This window comes from Lepidothrix coronata, unplaced genomic scaffold (genome assembly GCF_001604755.1).
Source record: "Lepidothrix coronata isolate B3197 unplaced genomic scaffold, Lepidothrix_coronata-1.0 Scaffold20, whole genome shotgun sequence".
In the NCBI taxonomy this organism is placed as follows: domain Eukaryota; kingdom Metazoa; phylum Chordata; class Aves; order Passeriformes; family Pipridae; genus Lepidothrix; species Lepidothrix coronata.
The window spans coordinates 7,129,707-7,144,603 of record NW_016690200.1 but is presented as its reverse complement, the minus strand read 5'-3'; the positions used below and the strand labels follow the sequence as shown (position 1 = coordinate 7,144,603).

The following is a 14,897-nucleotide window of genomic DNA, read 5'->3' as shown; positions in this document are numbered from 1 at the left end:
CTGTCTGTAAAGTGACAGTAATGGTGTTTTTCTGCTCTGCCAGGGGTCTCATCAACAATTAGTGGTCGTGAGGTGCTCCAACATTATGATAATAGAAAAGCTCAGTGCAGGGTCTTTTTTTTTATGCATGATTTTCATGCTGGAATTTGATTACCATGCTCAGATGGGGCCATTGCTTTTGGCCCTTGGCACTTGGTATTTTCTTCATTCTGCTGCAGGTGACTTTTCCAACCTCTTCTGTGAAGCTCAGGTGCTCTGACCTGGGCCATACTCCTGAAGTTTGCATAGAATATTTAGGAAATTGTTTGGGAATAGAGACACTGGGCTACAACTCACATGGTTCAGGAGAAAAAGGGGCTGCCAACAGACCCAGCACCCCTATCCATGGATTCTTATTGATGCTCCCTAAACTGCTGAAAGCTTAGGGAAAAACCTTTACTCTCACTTAAAAGGGAAAGAAAGCCTGCAGAATTTATGGCATCTGCAGTGACTGGGGCACTGCCAGCAAGTTCAGGGAGTTCTGAGTGGGAGGAGCAGGCTGGGCTCTCCTCGGGATCACACATCTGGCAGTCACAGTCAGGTGAATTTTGCTGCATTGCCATGCACCACACGATGCTCTGGGTGATAAGGCACACTTGGAAGATATTTAGGAATGCCCAACGTACTTCTATGTGCTTTGGAGGCTCAAGTTTGCAGGATGGGGTGGGTTAAGGAAGTGAGGGAGTATTTAGACATGCAAAGATTCAATTAAGACACTTTTTCAGAAGTACTTCAGTGGATGATTCCATCCTTTTACCGAGGAACTTGCAATCAAAAGGACACAAGTAACCGGAACAGGGCACCCAAAGGGGAAAGTGTGGAGAGGAGCGAGTTCCTTGGAAGGAAAGTGAGGGAAAGTGTGGAGAGGAGCAGGTGGTTGATGGGAAAGGTCCGTTTGGGTTGGGGGTGACGTGGAGAACATGAGCGTGCCGAGGGTCGTCAGAAAAACCTCAGTATGACATAATGGCAGAGCGGGAACCTTTGATCTATTCTCGGGATGATGCTGATTGCAGCATGACCTCAGGCAAAAACGCTATCCTCCCTACATCCCTCCTCCTCTTCCCTGGGAGATTTTCAGGGACTGGACCGTCCCTCGCAACTGAGCGTGTCCCTGCACCGAGCACAGCGACCCTTTGCTTTCCTCCCGAGCTTTCCCTGGCAGCCGAACCCTGAGTTCGAAGCCGGGTGTTTTTGGGGCTCAGCTGCCAAAGTTCCCGCTCGCAAGACTTCCCTGCTGCGAGGCTCCCCCGACACACGCGGGTGGGTTTGTGCGAGGGCGTCGCGAGTCCTCTCAACGCTCGCCTTTGCTTAGACCCCCGCGTATCCCTGATTTCCCTGCCGTGCAGCTTCCAGGAATGCCGTGCTCCGGCCCCCCTGCCCCCTCCCAACAGGTTGATCATAAATTAGGTTCTGATGGGGGGGGGTTGAATTTCGCTCCAGCTGCTGGAGCCGCGGCACATCTGGGGTCCTCCTGTCGTTAATGGCTTCACAAAATGAAGCAATAAAGGTTGTGATGGCTGTGTTTTAACCCCACGGCCCTCGTTCCGTTCAACGGGAGGGTTTCTCGGGAGCCTTTTAAAACCCGCTGTCTGCATTTTAAGTATCTCCCAGTGATGGGCCATCTTCGAGCAGCTTTTATGGAGTGATTTTATTTTCGGAACAAAGCCGAAGCATCTTTCTTTTTGGTTTGTTTTGTTTTCCTTCACAAAAGATGAATTGACTCTCTTTAAAATAAAAACGTCCGTTGTGATTTAACATTTACATATGACAGAAGTCGGTACAAAGCAAAAAAGGGAAGGGAAAAATACCCCGTCTCACTAAACTTGGGATTTTCCTGTGTAAGACAGTAATGCTTTTCCGAGGGATGATTTGTCTGTAAAGAGCAGTTCACAGCTCTGGTCACCGATAAACCCTTCAAGGAGTGGTGCTTCCTTCTACTCTCTCACAAACTTCTGTCTGTTGTGAAATGCAGCGTTCAGGAAAACTGGGATGTGACTTTGGACACTGAGATCTTGCTGCATCAGAAATTCTGGCGTTTTGGGATTCGTGAATCCTTAGAAATCAAGGTGTCTTCTTCCAGTCCTACTGTCCTGGTGAATACCAGTTCCTTAAAAAAAAATATTGGCTGTTTTTTGGAGGGAAGTGAATTTGGTGCCCCAACCAAATTATGGATCTCTGCTGGGTATTGTGGATGCTGCTAAATGTGCCACTTGGAGAATCAATAATATATTTATCCTTTCAGCTGTGCTGAAAGGGACTGTCCCCGAGTTGCAGGGAGAGCAAAACTATTCAGGCTCTGTCCTAAAGTGGATTTACCTGGAAAAGAGGTAGACATTTAATTTTAAGAAGGTGGTTCAGATCACCTCCTGGCCAGGATGTCATTGTGTGTATGGTCAACAGAGTTCAAAGCGTCATTTGTGCCACCCCCTGGAGTTCAAAGCGTCATTTGTGCCACCCCCTGGAGATACGTACCTGTTTTCTAGGTAAATAAGTCAAATGCTTAAAGGGAGAGTCAGAAAATGTCCTTCCTGATGTGATGCAGGGGTATGTGACTCCATGGGAGACATCACAGGGAAATGGCTGGACTTGCACAAGCTACGTGAGTTGTGGCACAGGACAGGGATGAACCTCAGGGTCCCTTAATCACAGAAGTTATCCTGCTGCACTTGGGAAAGAAGGGCTTTTCCGTGACTCTGTTTCCATGCTGAATTTTGGTTTACTTTTGTAAAACAGGCCCCACCAACCTCAAAATAGTGCTCGACGTGCCAAATTCTTATAGAAGGACAAGCAAGGCATGCCAACCACACACTTAGAGATGATAAACAAGCTCTCATTTCTTTATTTAACTCGTTATTAATTGCAAAGGACGACCCTTCACTCATCTGTTATGAAGTGTATTGACTTCCTCTCTCCAGGTTTCCAAGAGACTTCCTGCTCCAGCACGCTCAGCACAAACCCTGAGGGGGCCCTGGGTCAGTTTTTGAGGAACATGGGGTCTGATGTTGGAGCTAATGAGCTTGTTATGAGACGTACACTGGGATCTCTGGTGGCTCCATCCTTTGCCACCGTGTCCAGCCTGTCTGCAATTAGGAACAAGGTCTGTGACATTGTGCTTTATAGTAAATCTGCAGCGAGACAAAACCCTCTGATTTTCACTGAACGTGGCAGAAGCTGCTGATCCGCAGAGTGCGAACAAATTTTTCTCCTTTGTGACTGAAATTCTTTAGAAGTCCCCAAGGACTTACTTTTTTAGAATTGGCCTTTTTTTTTTTAATTTTTTTTTCTTTGTTTCTTCCAGAGCTGCTACCCATTTTTTTTTTCCAGGGATTTAGAAATCAGAAAGGTTATAGCCCAGGTAGTTGAAGCTATAACGCTGAACACAGTGCTTACAACAAGGGTGTGTTAGGTAATTGATATTGATATATTGGTGGGGCAGAAGGTAAAAGAGATGGCTCTGATAGATGGAGACACACAGACCTGGGTCTGTGTTATCTACTTATAGAATCATAGAGTGGTTTGGGTTGGTGGAAGGGGCATTAAAGATCATGTCATTCCCCAGGGACACCTTCCACTAGACCAGGTGTCTCCAGTCTCTGTCCAACCTGGCCTTGAACACTTCCAGGAATGGGGAGGTCAAGTTTGTCCAAGGTAACTCTTGTCTGTGGCTGTAAGAGGTCAGTCCTGATACAGAACACAAATCCAAGATGCCAGACCACTCCTATGGGTGCTTCCCTCTTCTCTGATCACGATCAGTTAAATCAGAGAATACAGGTATAGAAGTGACCCCAAGGAATCCTTGGATCCCCTCTGCCCCAAAGAAAAGCCACTGTAGCTGAACCATTCCTCTGGGATGTTCAGGTTAACTTGGCCATTGCAAGATCCTTGGAGTCGAGTGGTCTGTGCCTCACTTGGATCATTTCTGACCGTTGGGTTTGCAGGTTTTGCCTTTATTTCATTTTAGTGGATGTGGGGACATGCTCTTCTGGGGGATTATCCAGCCATTGTCAGACAGTTCATCTGAATTACCCCATTCATTTCAGTCCTATTCACTCCCTGTGATCCATTATCTTCACCTTTCTTCCCTACCATGAATATCACCCAAGCTACTCTCTTTTGCACTGGAAACTTTAAATGGATAGATATGTTAATTGGTATCATTACAACAAACGGTTCCAGTCACGCTGCAATTCAGGGAACGTTTCAGTGTTGCCATTTAAATGATGAGGGATTTTTTTCTCTCTTTTTTTTTTTTTTTTCTTTAATGCCACTGACAGCTACTTGTGTTTAATTCATTTTGATTTTGTTAGGAGGGGGAAGTTATCAGGATTGTATCATTAAAAATGCATGCTTGGGTTATTCATGCATGTTTCATATATCCCTGTGTATGATCCATCATAATTCCACATTAGCCAATGGGGATACCAAGTGGAAAGGGTCTGCTGAGCATACACATAATTCAATTACACCCATGACGTCACATTGATTGGATTCTTAATGACACCTCCAAGCCGGGCTGGGAAAAAGGAAGGTTTCCACTGAGGCTGCCTGTGCCTGAGGGAGCACAAGGTTTGTGTTACTGATCCAGATTGGACCTGGTAGGAACTGGGCAGCTGCTTTGGAGCTGAAGGCCAGATGTGAAGTGTCTCAGGCAGTGGCACAAACCCTGACTGCCACAGGAGTTGTGCTGATGGGCTGTAATAAAGAAATCAGATGTTCTCCCTGCTGTTTTCTTCAAGTGCTTTCAACAGTGCAGCAGTTCCTGTGGCAGGGGCACAACGTGTCATGGTGCAGCAAATCCTCCTAATCTGGGATAACTCTGGAGCACTGGTTTGGTTAAAACCCCCTCCTCGTTGACGAGTGATGTGGGGCAGTGCATGGTGATATTCCTGCAGCTGAGGAGGGAGATGTAGATAAATGGATAGGTAGACAGATGGATAGAAGATGCAGCTGGTGACACCCTTATCCTCTTCTCTTGTTGTAGATCCTGGTTTAGGATAAATTGGTAATTACACCTTCCTCCCCCCTCACCTTCACTATGTTCTTTGACCCTGTTAGTGAAATGAATTTCTCTTCTTCAGAGCCTGCTGGCGACATCCATAAGGTGCCATTCCTGGGAGCCCTGGTGGCACAGGGCAGAGGTCAGATGATGTAACAAAGTCCATTATTTTCTTCACCCAGAGGGTGGTTGAGCACTGGAACAGGCTCCCCAGGGAAGTGCCTCAAGCCTGAAGGAGTTCAAGAAGCACTTGGAGAACACTATTAGGCACATGGTGGGATTTTTGGAGTTGTCCTGTGCAGTGCCAGGAGCTGGACTTGATGATCCTTGTGTGTCCCTTCCACCTCAGGATATTCTATGTATGATTCCACCTAAGGGAGCACTTGGATGCTCATCTCAGTTTGGGTGTCCTGGCCCTGCTACTTCTTGGCATTAGTCAGGTGGAGCAAGGATTGCTGATGTAGAGTTTTCTTTGATGCTTCTTAAAAAAAAAAAACCTAAAAAGAGGAAGGCTCTGCATCCCTCACTGCCTCCCACTTCAATATATTTAAAAATATCTTGCTCTCTGTGAGTACATCCCAACACCTCTCTGCCTCAGCAGTTTTGAAGCTCTAGTGAATTCCAACCCATCAGTGGATTATCTCTGTTTTATGGGTGCTGCATCACAAGCCTACAGAACTCAAAAAAAACCCCAAAAAAAACCTGTTTATGATCATGGCCAGGAGAAGAAATCACTCCTGCTCCTGACTCCTGGACCTCTGCTTTAAGCACATGAGCATTCTGACTACCATTCCTATTGATTTTCAATTATGGCTCAAATGGAAGTGGTTGTAGCTTTGTGTTAACCCTCAGGAGGATTTGGCCTGTCATGTTTGGCTTGGGAATAGAAGGGGAGAAATCTTGTACCGATGTGGATTTGTGGGGCCTAAACTCACTGCTGGGTAGAAATGAGTGTCGCCACTGCTTGTTAAAATAACAAAATCCCTTTTTATGGGGTTGGGTGTGCTGCTGGGGGCAATGCATGGGTGTGTGGCATGAAGGAATCGTGACTATAAATACAGAGCGATTGTGGTGTGGTTCAAAGTTATCGCTGGCATGAGCGTGGGGGATTTTTAAATTATGTGGGGAGGCTCATTTTAAAGGGCAGCTGGGCTGAACCTTGCTGGCATAATCAGAATAGTCCAGGCAGAAGGCAGATGAGAAGTTTGAAGCTGCAGAATTCACGCTTTTCCTTCCCTGATTTTTAGCTTGCTCAGAGTTCTCCACTCGCTGCACTGGCACACACACACACTCTCCATGTTTCCAGGGTGTTTTCCTCCTTGGATCTCTGAGCTTTTTGCCAAAGACAGGAAATAATGTGTCCATTCCTCTGGCTGGGGATGCAAAGGAGTTAAACAGTTTTTAGAGCCAGGATAAGATCATAATATCACAGAATTATTTGCATTGGAAGGGACCTTAAGGATCATGTTCTAACCCCTTGCCAAGGACAGGGATGTCTTCCACTAGCCCAGGTTGCTCCAAGCCCCGTCCAACCTGGCCTTGGACACTTCCAGGGATCCAGGGGCAGCCACAGCTTCTCTGGGCAACCTGTGCCAGGGCCTTCCCCCCCTCTGAGTAAAGAATATTCTCCTAGCATCTAATTGAAATCTAAATCTCTCCTCTTTTAGTTTAAAACCGTTCCCTCTTGTCCTATCACTGTCAGCCTGTGTAAAAAGTCACTCTCCCTCTCTTTTATAAACTCCCTTTAAGTACTGGAAGCCACTTCTAAGGTCTCCCTGGAGCCTTCTCTTCTCCAGGCTGGACAATCTCAGCTCTCCCAGCCTGTCTTCAGAGCAGAGGGGCTCCAGCCCTCAGAGCATCTTCATGGTCTCCTCTGGGTCCTCTCTAACAGGTCCATGTGTTTCTTATGCTGAGGACTCCAGAGCTGGATGCAGTTCTCCAGGTGGAGTCTCACAAAGGCTGAGTAGAGGTCACATCTTGCAGAGCTGTGCAGGAGATCATGACACATTCCCTGAAAAAAAGTGCCCAGACCCCCTGAAAAAGACCCCCAAACAAACAAACAAAACCCCCAAACAAACAAACAAACAAAAAACCCCAAACAAAAATCCCCCAAAACAACCTAAAAACCCAAACCCCACAAGGATTATTATTCGCATCAGCCTGTTCAAGACTTGCAATGAATTTCACAAGGTTTGGGTTTGCCTTGGACTTGATCTGCCCTGAACCACCCCTCTGCCCATGTGTCCATCCCCTGCTTCCCGACGTGTGGATGTGTTTATTCCATAGGTTTTCCCTGAGGGCCACGATGGTGTTATTTATAGCAGCCCTGCCCACAGTTGTGCAGCTGGAGCCCGTGTTGGGTTTCCATCACCTGCTCCCCTCCTGGTGCCCCTTCACAGCTTCAGAGGGTGCAGCAGGGCTGGATTTCAGCCTGGGGTGGGGTGGTGACCCTGACCTGTCCCTGCCCTTGGCCACAGGGCTCTGTCCTCATCCTCAGCTTCCCCTGAGGCCACAGCCTGCAGGGAATTAAATGCAGCAAGGATGTGAAGTGTATCCTGCAGAATGCTCTTTGTAAGGGCTGAAGGGAACATTCTCCTTTACACTTTCTGTGTTTGCCTTACCACTCATTGTTAATAACGTTTAAAAATATAATTTTTGTGCTAATAATATTAAAATATCAAAATTTATGCATCATTTCTGTGCAGGAGCAGGGCCTCTTTGGGGTGGGCATTGTGCTGCCTTCTTGAAAATCCAACAGATCTTTTTGGGGTGCTGCAAGTGCTAAACATCCCCACGTGGTAAGAGGAGAGGATCTCAGGTAAATGAAATGAGGGTCCTCGCAGTGAAGGTAACAGGCTGCTCTGAGCTGCAGTTTTATCTCACTTATTCTCCCTGCAGGGCAGCAAGCAGCCCTACCTGCCTTTTTTCCATCCCTTATCAGCAGCATCTGGCATTATCACATTTGTTATATCTCCTCCTTCCAGTGCTGACATGAGAGGACATCTCCCAGGGTTGACAACAGGATAAAAAGTAGGGAATTAGCGAAGCCTCAGTGCCTGAGTCTCTGTGACTCTTTCCTTTCCAGTCTGAACACCAGCTCTGTGGTGTCCTGGAGCAGTAGGAAGGCCGAGGTGACCATACTCCTCCTCCCTGTTGCATGGATATCTGCTCAGCTGGAGGATGCAAACTCCCATCATGTGCTTGAGCATTGCTGCCAATAACCAGTGGCCAGGGTAGTATAGAAAAATAAATGAACTTTGGTTTTTTTTTTTGGCCTGGGAGGTTGCTAAGAGCATATTTCTATTTTTTCAGCCTGGATATGCCTGTGGGGAGGGATGTGCAGGGGTAACAGAGGTGGAATTACAGGATCCCTTTTGAGTCCCATTTGGAAACAGCTCCCTGCAGTGGCTCTGCTTCAAACCCTCCCCCTTGTAGCTGACTCTGCATCCTGGTGGGAGGCCCTGACTTCCCAGAAGAGCTGGCCTGAGTTCATAACCTTCCCCCGCTGCCCCTTGCAGCTCGTGGAGCTGTATCTCTCCTTGGAAAAGCACTGGGAGCTCCCCCCTCCCTCCACCGTGCTGGGGAAATGCCCTTTGTAATGCTCCAAGCTTTTGTTTTTTGCATGAGCTGAGTTGGGGTGAACTTGGCAAGGCTGCCAGAACATCATGAATAAGTTAGGAGGGAAGCTGTGCTCCAAGCTCAGGGCATACACAGGCAGGGAAAGCAAGGTTGTTGCTCAAACAGCCTCCAGAGTGCCTGTGTAGTGGCATTTTATGCTCTCTTTGCCCCCCATATTGGTTGAGAATCAGACCTTTCACTTAATTCAGGAGTCTTCAGTGGTCCTGTGTTTCTCCAGCCATGGCTGGTTTAGGACAAGGGGTCTGCAAATCTCTCTGGCATCACCTACTGTTGGTGGAACATCCTGAGGATCCAATATCTAAGAGATTCCTTGCCTCAAACAAAACATCCTCAACTCGGAGAGTTCATGACGGTTTTGTGCCTCCTCAACACCTCTGCCACCACAGCTTCCCATTGCCCAAGGCTCCTCCTGGAGTCCCTGGTTCTCCCACTGCAAGAGAGAAATGTTTAAAGGGCAGAGTGGGCAGTGTGTCATCTCATCTCACCACCTAAACCAGAAACACACTGTGATTATTTCTTAAGAGTAGTGATTTTTCCAGGAGATGCAGCATCTGTGAGGTTGAGATGAAAATTCCCTCTTTGCTCTTCCCAAAACCACGTTTGCAGAAGAACTGGTCAAATGAGGGGCACCTTTCTCTTTCTGGGAACATCTCTGCTCCCCTTCTACCCAAGTGCTGGTGATTTTGTTTTCTGAAGACCAAGCATTCTTGGTGTCAGACATGTCTCTGTGCTGATGTACAGACACCCTGTTCTCTGCTCTCAGCCTCTGGTGTGTCAGTGGGATGTTTTTCATCCTTTTTGAAGTGTATCCCATTCTTCCTCCATGTCTCTGAGTCCCTTGTCACCGTGATTTCATTCATGCTGTCCCCGGAGGGTCATTGCCAGTCACCTCTCCGCATTTATTTCTGCACAGTTGGGGCTTTGCAATGAAAAACAAAACTCTCTATCTGCTTCATTTCCAGAGCTGCTGGTTTAGCTCCTGATTTCTTCCTTGGCTTCATTTCAAATCACAGCAGGTCAAGGAAGAAGGTACATCAGTGTCCCCTCCAACATGTGCCCTGCTCCACGTTAGGACTTTTGTGACACTGCTATGTCAGGACTTGTTGAAGGGCCAGGGAGCAAAGCTGGGCCATGGACAGAGGTGTTGGACTGGAAGGCACATCTTGGGTCAAATCTGTGCCCTTGCCATTGCTGGCATCACATTGTGTGGTTCTGATTGCAAACCTTGCAGGCTCCATCCTCCCCTTCATTTGCTTCTTCTACTTGCCCTGCCCAAGAGTTTCTCACTGCTGGTGGGCTGGGCAGGCTGAGGGTTTATAGGGATGTAACTGGGAGAGATGGGCTGAGCTGGACCCAAATGGAGAACAGGTTATCCCAGCAAAACCCCAGCTGAGCTAAGGACTGGCCTGAAGTGGACCCAGGAATGTGCCTCTTCCAGCAGATTGTGTCCTTGCTGGAGCACAGAGAGGACATCCTAGAGGTTGGGCCAAAGGGATTTTTCTACCCTGTGTGGGGAGAGCAGGTCACCCCAAGCAAGCAGAGAGTGTTGCATGTCTCTGCACAAAGTTTGCGAGGCCTGGATCCCCAAAATGCTGCTTTTTGCAAGGTGTCTGTGGGATGCAGCTGCCTGTTTAACAGTAATCCAAACCTGGAGTGGGAGTGAAAATAACAGCCCCAAAGCCACAGGTTTCATAGAATCATTATCATAGGATCATTTAGGTTGGGAAAGACCTCCAAGATTGAGTCCAACCTGTGACTGATCACCACCCTATCAACCAGACCAGAGCACTGGGTGCCACGTCCGGTCATTCCTTGAACACCTCCAGGAATGGTGACTCCCCCACCTCCCTGGGCAGCCCCTTCCAATGCCTGACAACTCTTTCCATGCAGAAATTCTTCCCCATGTCCAACCTAAGCCTCCTGTTTGCTGCAATGAGAAGTGACTCCAGCCTTGGATTGATGCTCCTGAAGGAGCACACTGCCAACAGCACTTAGAAATTGCCTCTCCCGTGGCTTTTTTTTTTGTGAAGAGCAGCAAAAAACGGGCATTACAAATGTCTTGCCTACTGGAAGTGCCTCTGCCAGGAATATTTGATAGAGACATATGCTAACCTCACACACACCCCCACACAGAGCAGCCAAATTTGATGAAGGGATTTATTAGTGGAGGTGCTGCAATACGTGCTCCTGCTTCTGCCTCCTTTCATTTTTGTTGTGCAGGAGAGGGTTAGTTTTGCCTTTTTGTTTCAGTTTGGTTTTTAAGTGCTTTTCTGATGGCTGCTTTACATTCTGCTCTGTGTTCTGGGGGAGCTGAGTCAGCTTTTAGCACCCAGCCTCTGCTCAGAGGAATTTGCACTGGTTTTGTTTATGATTTTCAGCACAGCCAGTTCTCCTTTGCCTTTAATTGACAAGCAGGAAATGTTTCTTGGACTTTTTAGATGGCTGAGTCCATTGCTGGGACACTGTTGTTGAGGAGAGGAAGCTCATAGGAAGCTCGTGTTGTTTGAGTGATTAGCAAATAGAATATGATTTCAGTGCAAATGTATCTCTTGATACTCGAGGTGTCAAATACTCTGAGTAATGATCATGTTTTAAATATAGTTTATAACTTTCTTCTCATGCCTATCCCGCCTACTGTATGTGCATTGTGGGATATACACACAGTGTGGCTGTGTATAGATGATGTAGCTGTATAATTACACCTACAGAGCAACAGATCTGTCTGTGTTTATTTTTAAATATTATATATATATGTGTGTGTGTATCTAAAGAAAGAGTTTTACACAGATGGAATCTCTTTTAGGTCCCATTTCAATAATAATTACAGCTGAATGACGCCGTGGCCATTTTATTTTATCTTCTTTTATTTTAGCTGCCTCTAAATCACTGCTAATTTTCCAAGCAGAAAGGTCACGGCACAGATGTGAATAAACACGCCGTAAACTGGGTGTAGTAAATAAATCCACTCCCCAGGAGAAGTGGCATCAAACACAGTAACCCTGCAAGAACTGGCAAAGGAGTCTTGTCACTAATTTTCTCAATATATGAATTAATGACTGGAGTGTCTTTGATGTGGGGTTGAACTCCTGGTAAGTGTAGTGTAACTACAGAACTCGTTTTAGAAGAAGGGACCTTCTGTTTCTCATTGGTTACACCTCGACCAGCTCTGCCAGTGCCTTCAGCTCTGACTTGTAAGGCTGTAGCATCTGGTCCCATCTTCCTTACCATTGTTTTTGGTTGTTGTGTGTCTCCTGAGATTTTCCTGAGCTTATTTCCCAGACTTGGGAGGCACTGGAGGAAAAAATCAATCTGTACTTACCCTGCTTCTTGTGCCATAAAGCCCCACCTCTGATTGTTTTTGGAGGCGGGAGATAAGCCTTGGATAGACTCAGTGTGGCCAAAATCTTGCCCTAAAACTTGTGACTGAGACAATTGTTTCAGTTTTACTTATTTAGACTCTTGTTTGAAGAAAACCTGGTGGGCCACAGAGGGCTGGAGCTGAGAAGCTGCTCAGTGTAAAGAAATTATCAGGGAATCACAGTATGATTTGAGTTGGAGGGATCTTAGAGGTCATCCAGTTCCAACCCCCTGCCATGGGCAGGGACACCTTCCACTATCCCAGGTTTCTCCAAGCCCCATCCAGCCTGACCTTGGACACTTCCAGGGTTGAGGCAGCCACACCTTCTCTAGGCAACTTGTTCAGGAAGTTCAGGAAAAGTCTTTGACAAACACTGTCAAGGACAGAGCTTTTGCACGGGGAGGATGATGAGCTGATGGCTGTGCCAAGGATTAACTGGAGAGGGAAGGTAATCCCGAGGCAACAGGTGGGATAGCCTGAATTTGCAGGAGAGAGATCCTGTCTCAAAGAGAGGGATTTAGCTGCTAAGGTGCCAATACCTTCACAAGAGAGCAGTTTATTTTGGATGTGTGTCTGGGCAGCAGCAAGCAATTTTGGGGGCTTTTTTTAACTGACTGGGTAAAATCCTGGTCCTGTTGAAACAACTATCAGAGCAAACAGCACTAGGGATGTCTGCAGGTTGTGGCAGAGGAGTAAAGCATATTTTCTGGGGAGAGTGTTTGTGGGAGAAGGGGTATGGATCGTTCTCACCTGCTTCCATGGTGCTTTCTGCCCCACTGCTCACACACAGCTCACTTATCTCCACTACTACGCTGGTGGGGTTTTCCCCCCCTCCCTTCGAACTCCTCCCCACCAACTGTGCCAGCTCCTGGGGAAAGAAAGCCTGGCCTGGCACATTTCTGTCTGCAGCTCTGCTCCTGCATGGCTGGGCCTCTCACACCTACCTGCTGGGAAGAGCAGACGTGGGAACAGCTTTGCTTTCTGCTTGGCTCGTGCAGCGCGATCCCGCTCCGAGCCCTCCGAGGCGGCGCGTTGGTGCGAGACGGGGAAGATCCTTTGTGCTGAGACGGGGTGGTGGGACAGGAGGAGCCTTGGCTTAGTGTTTCAGGGGCTGCTGGTTGAACTGGCTGCTAAAGCCTTGTTTTCATCAAAGGGAAGTGTTTCTGCTGGTCAAATATCAGACCGAGATGGGGGTGCTCTGAGCTTGTCCTGTCCCACATGTCTGTGATCAAACTCTTGGCCACACTTCCTTCATTATCCCTTTCAACCCAAACCATTCTATAATTCTTTGATTCTGTCTCATCCCTTGGGCTGGTTGGATGTCTCTTTGGACAACAGCAGCATCTTTTTGTCTCACATACATTGTGTCATTTCTATCTTATACAAGCGATAGCTTAACACTGGATTTTAAGGGATTTTTTGGCTCCAAAGGACCTCCCAGACATGTCCTTGACAGTGCTGAGGGTTTTCAGAAGGTGAGAGGGGCTGTTGCAGGAACTCCTGAGGATCCCATCAGGGAAACCCTTGGATCCTGGCTCCTCCCTTCCCACAATATTGGAATAATTTGTGAGCAGTGAGTGAGCTGCTGTAGCTGCCCAATGCTTACGCTGCTGTTTTACATTGATAATTCATCCTGGGATCAGCATTCAGAATTAATTCAATTAAAGGGGCCTCATCATTCATTTATGAGGGAGGGAAGCTTATAAAGAGCTGTACACAGGGAACAGCTCTTTGTGTGCTAAGGATGGAGCTGGTTTCTAGCTGGGTGCTGTGCTTGTGGTGTCTCCTGGTTTGTGGTGGGGGACTGGGCTTCTCCTGGGGCAGGGAGGGCATCAGACTGGGTGCTTTTTTAGTGGCAATGTCAGTAAAGGAGCCTGACCAAACACTGAGCTGTGCTTTTAGTATGATATGGGATGTTTCTGGATCAAATCCAAACCTCTTTGTTGGGGCAGTGCAGTAAAAGGATCCCCCATAGGGGTGCACAGATGTATCTATCTCTGGAATCCCTGGTTCAGCCTCTCTCCTCACTTGAATAATAACCTCAAATTTTCTGTCATTCCAGCTAGCTGTGTGACAAAATAAATGCTATTTCTTGGCTTTCTTACAGGACTATATTCTGCCTCTCACAGATTTTTCCTTTCTGTCCCTGTTCCCATTTGCTTCCTACCCTTCAGACCCTCTGTCCTCACAGAAAAGCCCCTTGGTGGGGGAGTTTGCCTTGAGTTATCCAGCAAATGTTGTTCTGGCCCTGTTTTGGGCAGGGGTCCTGCTCATAGTGGGAGAATTTATCCCTCATTGTTCAGTTTGTTTAGCTGGGATGGATAAGCCTGGGGGAGACATCAGGGGAAGGATGGAATCAGGTCATGCTCTCCAGCCTAAGCTGGAGATGGTCATCACAAGAATTCTTCTTTTTCTTCTTCCACATCCACACTGAGTGCTGTAGCTGTCCTATCATCAGGAAGAGGCTTTTCCATCTGAGGATTTGGGTTTATATCATTTGACCAACTGGAATATGGGTCTTAAGCTTTCCAGACTTATAGTGAGGATCCTGGCTTGCAACTTTTGTCTTGGAGTGAGCTGGGTGGGGAGGGAACTGCTCTGCTTCTGTACTCAGGTAAAGATGAATTTTATGGGATTTGGGAAACCTGCCTGGCAGTGCAAGGGTAAGCCTTTACCCCTGATGCCCTCAGGAGCTGGGTAAACATGACTGATAATTTAAAGTCCACCAAATGTCAGCAGGAGGGTTGTATCACCCCATGGGCAAAAGCTACCTGTGAAAATGATTTCTGGGCGATTTTGCCTCAAATTGCTCTTCCTTTTTCTACTGTGGCTGGTTGAGGTTTTCTATTAACCATCATAGCTCCA

The 14,897-nt window shown here is 47.3% G+C and overlaps 1 protein-coding gene across 4 annotated transcripts in view; it reads left to right on the top strand.

The window, feature by feature from the left end:
• Positions 1–14,897, top strand: part of PLXNA4 (plexin A4) — a 449,429-nt gene that overhangs the window by 64,439 nt on the left and 370,093 nt on the right. The gene's annotated exons all lie outside the window — the stretch shown is intronic.